A 16,496-nucleotide genomic window follows, 5' to 3' on the forward strand; every position below is an offset into this window, starting at 1 on the left:
TCGCCAGACAGACAGAGACATAGAGACAGAAAGCGAGAAATCACTCCCCAGAGGGGATGGTCACACCACAATCCCTTCTCCTCCATTCTCCTCTTGGGATCTTGGGCACGCACCCAGTGTGAGTTTTAAGCCACCGGGTCCGGGACGCAAACCGCGGTCGACTACGTGGGAGTCCAGCAGCATAGCCATTAGCTAACTGCTGGTTCCCACCGACTGTACTATTATATGAACTTTTAAAACTAATTTATGTTAGAGGGAAAGCCATAAAAGTGACCACCTTTGCAACGTTCCAGGAGAGGCTTGATTGGAAATAAGCATAAAAATAAATTCTGAGCAGTATCAATTTTATATATCTTGATGAGATTTTAGGTTATACAGGTTAAAACATAGGTAATATACATAGCTCATGGTACTTACATTTTCTTTCAAAGGAAAAAGTGTACATAATTTTTTAAGAGAAATTTTTGGTGTAGGGCATGGAGATAGGAATGTTTATCCAGAAGAAAAGACCTAGAAAAGCATATTTATTGTCTGCAAACAATGCTCTCCCATGTGAAAAAGTTTCCATTGTTTCACTCTTACTTCAATACCTGAACTTTCCCTGTGACCTCAGCCTACTAGGTACGGTGACTCCAATGTGCTGTACACTGGCAGGGCTGCTCATATTTTGAATCTACATGTATGTAAACAATGATAGGATACTTACAGTGAAATACACAGACCCTTCAGAAACATCTAGATTCATTTTTATATTAGTTTAAACAAATGAAATGTTTAGCTGAAATGGGTCCAATATTTTGGTGTTACACAATAAACTTATCTTTAATAAAAAACTATTTTTCGTCATAAGGGTTTTGACCGTAGCAGGTTATTATTACTAGCATTTGATTTCGAACAGAAAGTGAAGGTGTTATTAATATAATGAGGCAGTAACAAAATGTGCTCATGATGCTCTAAGGAGAACTCACTCTTCCCTTTTCTGGCAAAAGACAAAATGTGCTACAACCAAAATCGTCTCTCTTCATGTTAGAATTAGAAAAATGGCATTCGAAATAACTTTTAGTTGTCAGAAAAGTCATGACATCTTTTTCTACGTTTTTCTATGCCAAAATGTGTCTTGACTTTTCCAACAACCCAATAGCACCCAGAAGATGCACAGAACCACACATCTGGGACATTAATACATTATAAAACTAACAACGCTATCTGTGTGCTATTAGTTTTCTTCACAGATGTCCAAATTTTAACTTTATCTAAGTGCCTGTATTAACCACTCATTTTAAAATTTTATGAAAACTATCTTTCAAAAGCATTATTTTAAATTTTTCAAATATATAATCACAAAACAGTATATGATTGTAAACTTAATTGGTTGAAGGGTAGAAAAATCTGTAATAACTGTTTCACACATTTAACTTCAGTGCATTTCCTCTTGTAACAGATAAAAGGCAACATAAAACTAAGTGGAGAAGCTAAAGAATGATCTAATTAGCAACCAGGTTTAAAAAATACATTTTCTTTGGAACCAGCAGTTAGCGTAATGGCTATGTCGCTGGACTCCCACATAGTCGACCGTGGTTCGCATCCCGGACCCGTTGGCTTAAAACTCATGCCGGGCACGTGTGCGTGCGTGCCCAAGATCCCGAGAGGAGAATGGAGGAAAAGGGATTGCGGCATGACCATCCCCCCTGGGGGGTGATTTCTCGCTTCCTGTCTCTATGTCTCTCTCTGTCTGTCTGGCGAGCGCACGCGCCCTATAGTAAAAATCTCTCAAAAAAAAAATACATTTTCTTTTTGCGTCAATTCTTCTTGATAAAATACTATAACAATTAATCCTGATCAAAATTCCAATGAGATTTTATAGAATGACCCTTTGTTAAATACTTGAGATATTTTTGCTTTAATGATATATTGTCTTTATCCATCAACAAGTTTTAAAACTCACACCTTTTATTTATTTTCCCACTTTTCTAAGGACATTAAAGAATGTCATAGTCTACACCAGACAATATAAATAACTGATTTAATTACTTTAGGTGAAAAAAGGGAGCTAGACTTGGAGTACTATACTAATATTTTTAACAAAACCTGATGTTAGTCCTAATTGATCTGTCTTGATAAAGAAATAATATTTAGATTGCAATGGTCATCTAAGAGAATACAAATAAAGTCAATCTGAGCAAGAAACAGCAAGCAATACAAATATTAAGTCTCAAGAAAGATTCAAAAAAAAAAAAAAGAAGGAATTTCCTTCCTTGGGATTCTTCCAAATTAAAAACATGAAAAGTTGTATTCAAAATTGTTAAATATTTTGTTGTCATCTTTTCTTCTATTTTAACTGAAAAAAGCAAGCTAACAACGTCTGTATCTTTATCTATATACATGAAATCCTGAGCCACCTTGGTCTAAATTGTATATCATGTTTCAGAAAAATGTTATTGGAGAAAATTAGACATATTCATCTTTTCTTACATTAAAGGAAATGTTAAAAAAAACCCGCTAACCTCAGTAGTATTCACTGGGAACATATTGGAATCACTAGAATATTGATTCAACATATATTACTAAGATAGAAAAGGAGATATAATAGCAGTATATAAAAACAATATTTAAAATATATGTATGGATATGCTATAAAGTCTTAAAAAACTGAAGTGAAAGGAAAAAGTGACTTTAATGTGATCGTGAATGTAGTTATTAATAGGGCAAAGAAAGGTATATCATCTAATGGAGAATAATAAGTAAAGTAAGGCTTCTATACATGACTCAGGGAAAAAAGAAAATCGATAATTATAAGAACCAGTAGATGAAAAATAAAATCCACATACAAGAGGTTCTTATTTTTTGTCTTCCTCTTGAATGATACCTCTGGGGAAAATAAGATGATCTATAGAGAGACCTTTCTTGGAGAGACCCATGATGTGAGGAACTGAAACCAACAGCCCCAGAGAAACCAAGCCTGCCCACATCCTCATGAGTGAGTTGGAATGTGGATCCTTCAACTCCAATCAAACTCTGTATGATGAAAGTCCTGCAGACAGGTAGATAGTTTATGAGGAACCCTTCACCACATTAGGTCAGCTAACTTACTCCTGGATTCCTAGCCACAGAAACTGTGAGATAAAACAATGCTTTAAACTGCTATGTTTTGAGATAATATATTACACGGCAAGGGATAAAGCCAACCCATTTCTTAAAAGTCTTGTTGGAGTAGAACTACGCTGTATTATGCTTGACTGCTCATACAGAAAAGATGGAATGAAGATGATGGGATAGAATGCAGATCACAGAACCCAGAGGAAAACCAACATGAAAGGGCCAGGAAAGGAAAAACAAGTTCCCATGTAGTCTGGGAGTTTCAAAGAGAAGTAAGTGGGTGCCATTTCATAGGAACCAAAGTTGCTGGGCTTGTTGCAATCAGAATGGAGAGGTCAATCACATCCCATCCTGCAGGATAGTCATGTAAGTGAAGACTGAGTACCATGCATTTAGGTCATTGCCAAAGAGATCATTTCCGACTGACCTTGATGAAAGCATTTCCCAGAAAACCGGGTAAACTATAGTCATCTCTGTAATGATTTGTGCAGTAATGATTTCCAATTCATGATATAAAATAGAAACAAATTTAAGCAAGATTCTGGTTGCCATAAAATCTTGTCTCTAATTATATATTTCAGGCCATCTGAACACACGAAAACCTGTCATACTTAGATCAGTAAAATAAAGTTGAATTCAGGCAAACAACCTGTTATTGTCAAAATGATGCCAAATACCTCTTTAGATGAAATGTAATACTTTTCAACTAGTCATACGGCTATGGTTATAAAGTTTCTATCTCAGGAGTGGAGGGATTTTACAAACTTTAAATCACCTTGTAGATAGGTATTGTCAACTGCTCCCCACCCCATGAGAACTAATCGTTCTTATTTTCAGATAGACTATGGGAAATCCAGTCAAATCGTATTTGCTATTATTAATGAATTCCCCATCTCTATTACAGAGTGCTAAGCTGCTCTCATTGAAAAGAAAGAGAAGAGATTATAACAGGAAATCATTATTTCATCATTTTAGAGTATTGCTTCTATAGGTATGAAGTCGGATTCATCATTTTGCAGGAAACATTGATCATTATATAGGTTTAAACAACTTAGGGTCTATTTCTATACTGAGTACTAGATCAAACCATCTCTTCCAGCAAACAACTACAGAGATAGCTAATAGAGTAACCTCAAGTGCTAGGCACCGGACATATGCTATTAGGGTCAAAAGTAGGTAGAGGAGGTTCTCTAAGTGAAAGCTTTTCTTGCAAGAAAAGATCTCAGATTCACACAATAAAACTGCATGTTATGGAAATGAGTGTAGTCATGAAGATCCTATTCTTATCAAATTCATTCATAATTAACCTTGAGAAACTAGCTAATATTCTATACCTCCTTCAGGTGTAATTCACAATAAATTTAAGAGTAAAACACACTAATTCATTGGATTAATAAAGTCCAATAAACAAACCACTCGATCTTTTAGATATCAAATAGACTATCCCCCCAACACACACTAACTAACCCACTTACATTATTGATGTCTATTTATCATATTTAGTTAAGTTTCTCATTTTCTGTATCTATAGTTTGTTTAGTCACACTTTCCTTTATATTCAAAAGAGAACATCCAAAATAATAAAATCTTGTAAATTTTATTTTTTATAATATGTATTAAGGTTAGATGATTTTGTTTCTCAGTCATGGTTTTATATTTCTGTTCATATAGTTTAGTGATTTTTAAAACACTATAGCAATTTGCAAATATATTTGATTATCTAGGAGCATGTTTAGTATACAAAATTTAAGTTGCCAGATATATCTTGTAAATAAATATTAGATAGATGAAGAAAATACTGACAACTTATTAGTATTTATGTAGATTAAGCATGTAAATTTTTGCAGATTTAGCATGCAACTTAATATTCCTCTCCCAGATATTAATCAATTAATGCTAGAAGTCAATCTAAAAATGTGTATGTAAGAAGTGTTTAAAGATTCACTTTGTCCAGAATTTTCATCTAGTTTGAGACATCAGGAAAGTCTTATATGAAGAAATCATGTTTGTCCTAAGATATGACAAGTTAAATGGTGTTTTCTTGGTGAAGAGAAGAGGAAGATAGAAAGTTCTAAGAATATTTATGTGGCAAATTACACAAAATTGAGCAATGAATGGATGTTTGGTTGTCAGAGAGAGGCTTGTGAATGGGTAACTTGAGTTTTATTGCTCACATGGTTGGAAGGATGTTGGTGCCATTCATCAACAGTTTATCCTGGACAAAGTCACCTATCAGTATGGGACGGCTGGACGTCTATGAACTTAATACTGATTTATTGACTTTGACTTGTGATGCAACATAACATTGATGAGAATTAATGAAGTAGTTCTGAAAAAAACCTAACATTCAAAGAAGATATTTGAGATGTATCTATCACATTATCTCCTGAATATAAAGACTTTGATGTAGATGGAGCCTACTTAGGAATGGAATATAGGATGTGCTGAATAAAAGAACTTTAACCTGCATTTGAGAAATTGAAATATTTAATAGCTGAGTAGAAGAGGATGAGCATACAAATAAGTCAGATATGGAGCAGCCAAAGGGGAAGGTTCAGAAAAGGTTGGTGTCAGTGATGTCAGGGAAAGTGAGTGCTTCGAGGAACTGACTGACACAAGCACATGACTGAATGATAGAAGTAGTCAGTAGAGAGAACAATGGATGATGAAATGCTCATGTCACTGGACTCAAACAGGAGTTTGAGATCTGGTGACTTAAAACTCACTCGGCACATGTGCATGCAAATATCTCCAAGATACTGAGAGGAGAATGGAGGAGAAGGGATTTCAGAATGGTCATCCCTTCTAGGGGTGATTTCATGCTCTCTGTCTCTCTGTCACTCTGTCTCTCTGGTGAGCACACATGTCTTTTAGCAAAAATCTCTAATTTTTTTTTAATTAGATAGAGAAATCTAGTGATTATAGTTGACCTGGTCCCAAAGTTGCTTTTATGGGATAATTGGACCAGATTGAAGGTAGAGCAGTTTAGTGACCATACAAAAATACTTCACAGATCTGCAGCTATAGGAGTATAATTAACCAGTCACACCAGATGTTGTCCCTCTGGATACACCTATGTATGAATTGAGGCCATGCTTACTGTCAGGTGTTCTCTACAAATACTGATACTAAGGGGAATAATATCAGGGTTATAAGGAAAGCCTATTCAGATGAAATGTGGGATGCCTCCACAGGCAATTTTCTTTCAAATTTGCCAGATCACACATGTATAGCAACTATGCTATAGTCCAAGACTCTTATCCTCTTTTTCTAATCCTCTCCTTTCATAAGTGAGAGACCATCATTTTTGTAAAGGCTAATGCAGTTAGCGTTGGGGACGGCCTAAGTAAACAGATGGCAACATGGAACTGGCTTATACACCTTCTGCTACTTCAATAGGACATAATGCTGATTGGTAGGTGAGGCAAGGTAAAATCTGGCACAAGTTGGTTCCAGGTGATAAAGATTTCCTCAGCAGCAACTCTCATTGTGATAACTCAGATATTGAAAGATAAGTTGGGAACGATACATCCAAAGACAGCAGATTTGGCTTATTACTCCTAAATTGCACTCATTGCCTGCCAGCCTTGAGGGAAGATGGTGCCATAAATAGTGCCATTTATGTTGGCCTTTTTGGGTACGCATACATGAGGTATGATCAAAATGGCTTCTGAAAGGCTAAGATTTTGTCAGCATAAGTGAAAGGTGAAAGATGGAGTTTAGTAACTCTTCCTTCTCATTCTTCTCTACATTTTGAAATGCATGTTATTCTTCTAGATACAGAAATTTGTCTGCAGAAGAAAACAGGAAATAATAGAAGGGATAAGAGTACCATTGGACCACTACTGGATTCTAATTTTAGTATTGAATTTAGTTGAACATGTCTTCCCTATTTGATAGATACAGGCTTAATTTTCTTGAGTCGTATTTGGACTCTCTAGTGTGAGTGGGATGGTATGAAGTAGCTAGTAGAATTTTGTGCCTGCATGGATTAAAATTTAAAACTAATCACAAGCATCTTTAATCAAGTTAATTATATTTCATCTAAAAAAAACCCAGAAGTTAATTAAACCATCATTGTCCCCAAGGCAGAAGAAACACAATCTAAGGTAAATATTGTCTAAAAGATGCAATTGATTTTAACATAGTAACTCTGAATTAGATGTAATCAAATGGGTTTAGCTTTTAAAATAACAAAATTGTCTAGAGTGGAAAACACATGTCTTTTAGCAAAAATCTCTAATTTTTTTTTAATTAGATAGAGAAATCTAGTGATTATAGTTGACCTGGTCCCAAAGTTGCTTTTATGGGATAATTGGACCAGATTGAAGGTAGAGCAGTTTAGTGACCATACAAAAATACTTCACAGATCTGCAGCTATAGGAGTATAATTAACCAGTCACACCAGATGTTGTCCCTCTGGATACACCTATGTATGAATTGAGGCCATGCTTACTGTCAGGTGTTCTCTACAAATACTGATACTAAGGGGAATAATATCAGGGTTATAAGGAAAGCCTATTCAGATGAAATGTGGGATGCCTCCACAGGCAATTTTCTTTCAAATTTGCCAGATCACACATGTATAGCAACTATGCTATAGTCCAAGACTCTTATCCTCTTTTTCTAATCCTCTCCTTTCATAAGTGAGAGACCATCATTTTTGTAAAGGCTAATGCAGTTAGCGTTGGGGACGGCCTAAGTAAACAGATGGCAACATGGAACTGGCTTATACACCTTCTGCTACTTCAATAGGACATAATGCTGATTGGTAGGTGAGGCAAGGTAAAATCTGGCACAAGTTGGTTCCAGGTGATAAAGATTTCCTCAGCAGCAACTCTCATTGTGATAACTCAGATATTGAAAGATAAGTTGGGAACGATACATCCAAAGACAGCAGATTTGGCTTATTACTCCTAAATTGCACTCATTGCCTGCCAGCCTTGAGGGAAGATGGTGCCATAAATAGTGCCATTTATGTTGGCCTTTTTGGGTACGCATACATGAGGTATGATCAAAATGGCTTCTGAAAGGCTAAGATTTTGTCAGCATAAGTGAAAGGTGAAAGATGGAGTTTAGTAACTCTTCCTTCTCATTCTTCTCTACATTTTGAAATGCATGTTATTCTTCTAGATACAGAAATTTGTCTGCAGAAGAAAACAGGAAATAATAGAAGGGATAAGAGTACCATTGGACCACTACTGGATTCTAATTTTAGTATTGAATTTAGTTGAACATGTCTTCCCTATTTGATAGATACAGGCTTAATTTTCTTGAGTCGTATTTGGACTCTCTAGTGTGAGTGGGATGGTATGAAGTAGCTAGTAGAATTTTGTGCCTGCATGGATTAAAATTTAAAACTAATCACAAGCATCTTTAATCAAGTTAATTATATTTCATCTAAAAAAAACCCAGAAGTTAATTAAACCATCATTGTCCCCAAGGCAGAAGAAACACAATCTAAGGTAAATATTGTCTAAAAGATGCAATTGATTTTAACATAGTAACTCTGAATTAGATGTAATCAAATGGGTTTAGCTTTTAAAATAACAAAATTGTCTAGAGTGGAAAAGAACATTCAGACACCAAAGGAGCATTTGTGTGGTTCAAGAGAATTAGAGTTAATAAAATATTTTGTTTTTACAAAAAGTTGTGGTACACATAAAAAATGTAGGACATTTCTAAATTTATAAGAATGTATTTGTGGGACTAGCAGAGGGCATAGAGGGTATGCTGCTTGAATCCCACATCGCCAACCATGGTTTGAGTCCAGAACATGGTGGCTTGAAACTCAAGCAGGGTGTGTGTGCATGTATGCCCAAGATGCTGGGAGGAGAATGGAGGAGAAGGGATCACAGCGTGGTTATCCCCCCCTTGTGGGTGATTTCTCAATTTCCTTCTCGCTGTCTCTGTCTCTCCCTCTCTCTGGTGAGTGCTTGCCCCCTAAGGCAAAAACTTCTACACAAAAAAGAAAGTATTTGCTAATGTTATTTCTGTATAAACAAATAAGTATCGACAATGTCTAGCTGTTGCATAGTCTTATCGCTTCATATTCCATGAAGTGGTAAATATAAAATGATAAATGACAGAGCTATATTATTCTAATGAGGTTAGTTCAAGAACTGAAATAAAAATGCTAAATCTACTTATGAGGTGAGAAATAAATCTGCCATGAGAAAAAAGTTAATTATGTCAATGTCAACTAAAAGTATATAGTATATATAAAAGTCTGAATGATTCAAACTCTGCCAGAAATGCAATCATAGAATCCAAATCTGAGTAAATGTTAATATCGTAATCAATAGGTTATCTCATTTCACTGCATAACAAACATAGGAAAAATTTAAAGAGTGATTATTACATTAAATATTTATATGTCCATTTTTTTCAGATACATGAACTTTAAACACACTACATATAACTATAATGAAAAAATTGGGGGAAAAAAGATGGCTGACCAGAAAAACCTGCCCACATTTTAAACACAAAGAAGGACTCCCTTGCCCCATGAAAAATAAAAACCATGATAAATAGATGTATTTTGAATAGAGAAAAGAGGTGGGAACATCAGAATGCAGCAAAAAAATAATGAGAGATCACTGAGGCACAGAGACTCAGATGGAGGAGTAGAGTGGATCCCAAAGCACTGGACCAGGCATGACCTGAATCAAGGGATGATCCTTATTGTAGGGGAAAGGTAAGTCGATAACCCCCAGTTGCAGAGGAGCCATATAATCTCCATAGATCTCAAACTCAATGTAGGGAGTCTTGTATGGAGCATACATGAGGGCATTAACCCAACAAAATCATACTCACTAAATCCTCTACCCTCTTGGAACTCAAGTTTTAATAGTACCATTCTGGGAAAAGAGTCACAACTAAAGTGGACCACCCCTGTGGACCTCCACGTTCCTGTGGCCCCATTGTTTCCCACCACACCCATGCAAAAAGCAACAAAGCCAGGCCAACAGCTGGACCTAGAAAAAAGGAGTAATTCTGGCACTGTAGGTCATTCACCATCCTTCCACCCAGGGAACACTTGGTGCACCACTGTGGGGAGAACATGCTTGGGACTTGGAGATTTGAAATAAGTGTCTCCTTATTACAGAGGCCTCCTAATATCCTCCCTAGCCAGAGATTGAGAACTTCGGACACTCACTTCCATTAGGCATTAAATAATTTAGAACTCTGTCCTCCCAGATGCTATACACTTAAGATTCTCCTACCCCTGTATAGTGGTGGACCAAGTGTCCCTACCTGTATGAGATCTTGCAGTCCTTCTCTCTTGCTGGTGGAGCTTCTGGATGCTGTGTGAGCCCTGACTAAAGCCCAAATACACTGAATCAGATGTTTCCACACCTTGGAAAACCACATCCCTGCCTCTTCTCCTGGAGTGACGTTGGAATATTTATTACCCCACTTGGGTCAGGGAGGAGGATACTGCCTGGATGTAGCTACTACAATGGTACCATTTTGTTTCTTCAACTAGAGCAGCTTCTATGTACCTTACCCAGATCCTGAGAACCCTGACTGCATCCCCAGGTCTGTCACCATGTTTGCTGTGAACAGTTTCATATCCTATACTGTTATGCCCAGTATGCACTTCGTATGGTCCACTGAAGGACTGAAAATACTGGATCTCATTTTGTAACTATGACTGTACTCTCAAGTTCAGTGAGATCTCTATGTGCTATTTGCATCACATTTAGGGCCTGCGGATACTAGTTTGGGAAATACAGCTGTTGATTGCTGTGCCTCACCTTTTCAACTAATGAGACCTTTGTGTTCTGACATGTACCCACAGCCCTTCTCCCACCTCAGAGTGAAATACATGGTAAAGAATGAACTATCAGTTGATTCTCTTGGTGAATTCCATTTTCCATACCAATTGCTAAACCTTCTGAACTTTGGATATGAGGAGTCTAAAAATGTGAGTGTGCCTGAGAAGTCAAATACACAGATTCTAGTATTTACACCTGATCTTGAGTATATTTTGCTGGTTTTGTTCATTGGGTTGGTTCTTGCTCTCTGCTTGCTAGAGGGGCACTCTCTGTCTCTCTGGCGAGCGCACACACCCTATAGCAAGAAACCTCTCCCTCCCCCCCCCAAAAAAAAAATTAAGGGTCGTTAAAAGTGCCATTTTCTGAGATGCAGAAAACAGATGCATATTTGTTTATGGTATAAGCTTAGTTTTTAAAAAGCTGAGTAAGAAATTAACAAGGGTTCTACTGAATTTCCATATGAAGATGTCTAGAAGGCAAGTTGAATTTATTGAGAATGACTCTCAAGGCGAAAGTCTGTTCTGAATATATAGATAAAGCCATTAGAGTGAGTAAGGGACCACAGACAAAATGAAAAGGTTTCCCAAGTATAGAAAACAGTGTCTCTGGAACACCCAAATCTGGAAGCTGAAACAGGGAAACAGTTTAAGTAGGTACAATTAGAACAAAAAGAAAATACCTGGCGAGAGTTGTGTCATTAAAAATAACCAGTTTAAATCATGCAGAGAATGAGGGACATTTTCCTCGGTATCTAAAGCTGCACTGAGAAGGTAGGTTCTGAAGATCCCCTAGACTTAACAACGAGATTACTATTTTGAGCAGTAGAAGAAGCCAGACTTTACTGGTTTGAAGGTATATCTCTAAAAAAATAAAGTCGATTAAATGAGATGTTTCTCTAACAACTCTGGTTTAAATTCTTGCAATTCTCTGAATATTAGTCAAAGAGAGAACGAGTTAATTTGGCAGTGAGAGAAGGGCATGTGTGATTTAACAACTTCATGCCCCAGGAATATTAACCATCAAGTACAGAGTTTTTGACAAGTGTGGCCTTTGTCTCCCAGAAATCACTCTGATCATAAAAGTAAACTAGACCATTAACACCTGATTTAGCATAATTTTAATGATTTCTTTTCTCCTTCTATTATCTATATTAATTCATTGATTTGTTCTGGAAAAAAGAATTAGAACTCCAAAATATAAACTAAAATGTTTCTCAAAAAGTCCCTTTTGGGGTTGGCAGGTGGTGTAGTGTTTAAGGGTGTTGTACTCCCACATGGTCAACCACAGTTGGACCTCGCAGCTTGCTTTCTCACTCTCTCTCTCTCACTATCTCTTTCTCTTTCTGTCCCTTATTTATTTTTTAAATAAATAAATTTTTTAAAAAGTCCCTTCCAGCTGGACTCCCATGTAGTCGACCGCGGTTCATGTCCCGGACCTGGTGGCTTAAAAAACTCACGCCGGGCACATGTGCGTGCATGCCCAAGAGCCCGAGAGGAGAATGGAGGAGAAAAGATTGTGGCATGGCCGTCCCCCCTGGGGGGTGATTTCTTGCTTTCTATCTCTCTGTCTCTGTCTGTCTGTCAAGCGCATGCACCCTATAGCAAAAACCTCTAAAAAAAATGCAAAAAAAAAAAAAAAGTCCCTTCCATGTCCGAGTGAAAACAACGCTAAGTCAAGTGTTTAGTATTGCATACCCTATTGCTTAGAGTTTCCTTGAGAGCTGCTTTAAGGTCAGAAAGAGAAAGAGTATTGCTACCTCCCCTGGGAACTTCATCTTAGAAATTGCAAATCATAGTGAATGAATGCAAAGTTTCTGTTCTTACAATCTGGTCCTCATATCCTCTGAGGTGAAATCGTTTTACTCTCTCTTTAAGACAATTTAGAGCAATGACCTCTGACTATAATTTTTCCTGTCTTATTGATGGTAAGGGGCTCGGCTACTTTCTTATTAAAATATAGCAACAATAAAGCCTGCTAATTTCTCAGGCTCTTTTTTTTTCTGCCCCTAGTTTCTAAAATGTAATTTCTCTCTATGCCCAATCCCAGCAATCCTATGCTCACATAGTGCCAGTGTATCAATGGGGAAATGCTCTCTAATGAAGTAACAATGAGCCTGGGAAAGTGACGGGGAGTCCCCTCCCCAGCAGTGTTGACCAGTGTGTCCTGGCACTTCACTCGAACAAGATGGCGAATGAGGTGTCACCCACAGGGACTCTCCAGTGAATGGACACTGAGAAGAATAGAGTAAAATCTGAAGACAAAGCATGAATCTTTTGCCTACAAGGAATCCTGAAGGATTATGTAAGGATGAAGGGATTAATGGAATGATAAATGTGACAACCTCTGTGGTAAGGAACAAGATATATCACATTACAATATCCAAATTATGCAAATGGCCTCGACTTTATATCTTTCAGAAGCCATGGATCAAAGCTTAATTGACTATAAATGAAAAACATTAAATGATGTCATATGGCTAAAGTAATGTTTTCAAAGTATGAAACTGTAACAATTGCTTTTGTTTTCCAATTTCAGCTAATTTGAAAAACAGTCAATGTAATATATGTGATCCATTCAGTACAAATCACAGTTCTTCAAGTTTCCAATGATGAATTGGTTGCTCTACATAAAAGCATTAATGATAAAAAATAAATTAAGCCATTATATGTCAGAATTTTGGGTAATTTTTAAAATTGCTGTGCAGCATCAATTATATATATGGGGTAAAGAAGGCTTTTAACCTCATTCTCCTGTCTCTCAATGGCCTATACTTTTTATGATCAACGAACTCTAATAAAATAAAATTATGAAAACAATTTTTCTTAACATTTATAATTGTCCTCCTGAACTTTCACTTGAGAAAGAACAAAATTGACTTTATGCCAACACAATTGAACTAAAAAATAAATAAAAAAGTTTTCCATTAGCATTCAACATGAAATTACATTTATTGCATTATTTATCTCAATTGGTTTCAAAAATACTTTTTGCCATTCTCGTTATCTTCAATAATTTGAAACAAAATTTTTGTTTTCTCATAAACATATAATTATTTAAAACATTATAACATGCTATTATGTAACATTGTTGTAGGTATTTGGATGCAACAGCCATTTTTTTCCCTGCTATGAGCCAGGGACTGTGTTAATCCTTGCGTTTTGTCACCTGAAGATCATTTGCTGACTGTTTTAAGAAAGGTATCAAATTTAAAATATAGTGCATTCATCTCACCATCATATCCTAATTTGTCATAAATTGATCACTGCTAAATAAAATGAATATTATAATATTCATAGAAGTAGCTCAAGTATCAGACAATTGGCTGATTCTAAGTTCTTACCATACCAAATCACTCTGTCTTTTAATATTTAAATATTAAACATCAAGTTCCCATATTACATTGTGTTGGGAAGCCCAGTAGCCTCCGACATCTTCAAAGGTGGCTGAGAGGCTTAAATTCTTTATTTCTAGTGTTTTGATCAATCAAGTCTTTCTATTTCTGTACAAGTGGTAAACTAAGTATGCATTGTTTTCTACAGTCTCCCTAGTAACAGTCTACTGAAGCTTCCAGCTCTTTCTGCATAGAAGAAATTGTGTAATTGCCTTTGAAAAGATTATGCTGCCTCTGACTATGGGTTATTCTACCCAGAAAGTCAGTCTGTATAGAATCTGGCTACACTGGTCCAACATCTGTGAACATGATTGATTATCTGTGCCTCAGTTGACTTGATGGGAACCATGCGTTAATACTTGCAAGTTATCTTATCAGATTACTTTCTGGACTGTTCCCTGGCACATGGATCCAGTGTTTTACTGTCTCAGAATCTCAAACACTTTATAATGCAGGCAAAGTTTTTCCTCTTTATTGTGCTGTGTACTTCAGGGTTCTGTTTAAACATAGGATGGGTATAGCATAGTTGCACTAAATCAGGAGTTGGCAGATTTTGTTAGTCTGGGGCCAGATCATATTTTAAACTTTACAGGCCACAAGGTCTCTGTTGGAACTACTTATTTCTGCTGTTGTAGGACAAAGGCAATCAGAAATTTCATAAACCAATGGGTGCGCTGTATTCTAAATATGATTTTATAAAAACAGGTTGGTTAGGAAAGTTGGAAGGTAGGAAGGGGAAAGCTTTCTGGGGGTGATACCACTCTATCCTTTACCCATATAAAAGCAGAGAGAAAGCACTTTTTTTGGCCTTGGCTTATCGCCAAGTCCCCTGCCCAACCTTGAGTGTGAGAGGAGGGGCCTGCCACAGCCTTCAGGACTACACCCAGCTCCTAAAGTTGCAGAGTTAGAAGGGGCCAGCTTTCTGGTGCTAACATCCACCAGTCCAGGAGCAGAGGGAAAGAAGGGCCGCTTGGCGTCAGCTCACCATCAAAGATCCCTGCCCCATGTAGGTTGTGGAAGGAGGGGTTGCCTCGTCCTGCAATTTTGGATACCACTTTATATTCTAGATTCTCAGCTGGGCCCCCAGCCACATAGGGACCAGAGAAGTTTAGGTACATAGGAGCCGGACGCCTGGACACAGTGAGGCTTTGAATGAATTTCTTCTCCCACACTTACACCAGCAGAAAAAGGAGAGAAACTCTTCTCTGTACAGGTGCACCCTAAACTCCGAAGGTGGATACATACTGTCACCCACAGTAGAAGAGAGAACCTGGCACAGAAGTAATTCATATCAGAGGGAAGCACATACACACACTGCTACAGAAACCTACTCCAAAGAAGAGTCGTAAGAAGCGACTTTGTCACCTGATGCCTAAAAGTCACAGCAGAGTTTTGAGAAGTATGAGAACAGTAGAAAATAATCCCCCTTCAAAGGAGCAGAACTCCTCGCCAACAATGAATAAAATACACGAAAATATAGAAGTGTCAGGAAAAGAATTTAAAATATCCATTATAACTAAACTTAATAACATGCAAGAGAAAACAATCAATTCCAGAGGATGTTAAAAATCTTCCCATGACTTGAAAGAGGTACTATTACACATAGAGATACACACACACACACACAAGAAAAGAAAAGAAATAGAAAAAGAAAAAGAAAGGAAAATAAAAGAAAATTAGACACCCTGGAAAAGAATGAAATAGAACTTCTAGAGAAAAAGAATATGATGCAAGATATCTGAACCCTCTCAAAGTATTAATAAGATTAGACCATGCACAAGAAAAAATCTCTGACCTTGAAGACAAAACTGACCTAGGCCAAGTAACTGAGAAGAATGAATAAATAACCACTATAAATGAGGACAATATACCATTTACCAAATATTCACATTGCATATTCCAAAAGATGAAGAGATGAGCAAAGGCTTAGAAAATTTCTTTGTTGATATACTAGCTGAAAACTTTCCAAATTTAGAGAGGCAGATGGAGCTCCAAACTCAGGAAATAAAAAAAAACACCATATAGTGTAGAAATAAGACGATCCTCTCCATGACTCACCTTAGACAAACTGGTTAAATATTCAAAGAAAAAGAAAATATTCTGAAAGTGACAAAGTTACACATAAAATTTATCCCAATAGACTAATATTGGACCTCTCAACTGAAAAAAGTAAAGAAAAAAAATGGGAAGAGAAGTTTAAGATTTTCAAAGAAAAACTAGTTTTTGCT

This window comes from Tupaia chinensis, unplaced genomic scaffold (assembly GCF_000334495.1).
Source record: "Tupaia chinensis unplaced genomic scaffold, TupChi_1.0 Scaffold000084_3, whole genome shotgun sequence".
NCBI classification, from domain to species: domain Eukaryota; kingdom Metazoa; phylum Chordata; class Mammalia; order Scandentia; family Tupaiidae; genus Tupaia; species Tupaia belangeri.